Genomic DNA, 2,173 nt, shown 5'->3' on the forward strand with positions numbered 1-2,173 from the left:
CCACTAGGCAAATGTGTCCCCAGCAGAGTCGCCAATTTTCTGTAGCGGGGTATTCGTTACCATGATAGATATTGACTAAATCTACGGTAAACCATACAAGTCGAGTCGCCACCGTACTTCTATTTATCCAAAGGAATGGTTAGAAAGCAAACAAAAACCTAAAAGTTTTATCGAATGAAAAACTATTAAAAATGTCAGAGATCGGGGTAAGGGGGTTGGTTATGCAATGGGAAGGTTTTAAGCACCCAAAAAATCCTAGGTACTCCTAGGTTGCCCTTTTCACATTTGTTGTAAGGTTGGTATTTTGTGAAAATTTGTTTGTGCAAACATGATTGAAGTGATGAGAAGAGAATATACAAATTATTTACATTTTTGTGTTTGGATGGATAAACACATTGCCTACGTACCATCTTGAAAAAGATTAGGATCAAAACCTCGTAGTTCGGGGTAAAAATCTTAAAAATGAGTTGGTGAATTGATTGGTCCAAAACCCTTAAGGTCTATTGTTATCCAAGGGAGAAAACTCAACCTAAAACCACAAATCCACCATGTGAGGATAGCTTCAACATGCTAGAGAGGGGTTAACCCTATAATAAGCATGGAAGACTCATTGTCCATCACTAAGGATATAGGTGAGTATTACATCTACCTCAAGGATAACTCAAACCTAATAGCTAAAGGTTATGAAAAAGTTTTGATTAAGAAAGTGGCCATTGAAACCACAAAAAGCATTTGAATGAGTTATATTTACCAATGAAAAGAATTTACAAAAAATGGTCAAAGTTGATATACGGATTCAATTCAAAATAAGTGTTATGAAAAGGGAGTTTGAAAATCAAAAGCATAAGGCTTAGGTTTCTAATGTTTGAAAAGAAGTGTTAAATGTTTGCACAAAAGTTTTGGCTTGGGTTAGAGTGGAGGGAAGAAGAAGAATGGCTAAAGTCCTAATAATACAAGAGATGAGGGATAAGAAATAAGACCACAAATGGAGTTCCTCTCTTGAGATCATATGATGATCCAAGTAGCTCCCATCCTTTGGAATATGCAAGCAAAATAAGTGTAAGCTCAAGCAATCAACATAGTCAACAAGCTCTTAGAAGATTCCCAATGTCTCTTGTATCTTTCACTTTGGATGAACATGGGAATGGTTCTTGAATTTGAGCTCACATAGGATCCCCTAGCACAAGAGCAAATGAATAATATGTACAAGAATAGTAAATTGCATAAATGTAAAGTGCAAGAAGTAAATGTTAATGGTTAATGGTTAGTGTTACTAGTTAGTGTGCCATAAGGCAAATTTAGCGCTATTTTAGGCAATCGTAATTGGACTTATACAGAAGCAACCTATCCTTGATGCAAAGCCATTCACTTGATCCATGATCAAGATGAATTAGATTTGAATCAAGGAAGATTAAACCTCCATGTATCAATGCTAACCACCAATCTTTAACTCATTGATCAGAAAGAAAAAAAAGAAAGAAGAAGAAGAAGAAGAATGAAGAATTAAAGTGCATTAATGGAAATGGTATGTACTAATCAACAAGTATTGACCAAAGATAGAGAAGATCAAGGTCAAACAATAAAAAATAGAAGCAAAATGAGAATGAGAAGTCAAGAAACAAATAAAATATTTTTGGCATTTTTTTAATGTTAAAATAAAACTTGAATTAAAATAATAAAGAAAGGTCAAACTTCAAACTCACTTCAAATCAACTTTGAAAAGTCCAAGTGAATTACCCTAAGTTCAACAAGGTCAAACAAAGTTTGACAAAAAATTTCAGCATTTTTAAAAGTAAGAAACTATTTAAAATCAATTAAAAATGCATAAAATAACCTAATTGGACTAAAATCTCAAATAAATCTCAAATCAATTAATAAATTGAGGAGAATATTTTTCATAGATCTATCATCATTCAAAGAGGTTGGAAAAATATTTTTGTATTTTTTGATTATCAAAAACTATTTTAAATGAATTAAAAATAACCAGAAAAGAGAAAATTACTAAAAAATATCAAATGATAAAATAAAAATTATTAAAAATCATTTTTAGAAAGTAGAAATTAAATGGAGAAGAATGAAATTGGTCCCATAAGAGAGATATGAATTTTTAAAGTGAAATGGAATTAAAATAAAAAAAGGAAAATGAAATCAAAAAATAGAAAAAGAGAAAAAG

The sequence above is a fragment of the Lathyrus oleraceus genome, chromosome 6 (assembly GCF_024323335.1).
Source record: "Lathyrus oleraceus cultivar Zhongwan6 chromosome 6, CAAS_Psat_ZW6_1.0, whole genome shotgun sequence".
Taxonomy (NCBI): Eukaryota; Viridiplantae; Streptophyta; class Magnoliopsida; order Fabales; family Fabaceae; genus Lathyrus; species Lathyrus oleraceus.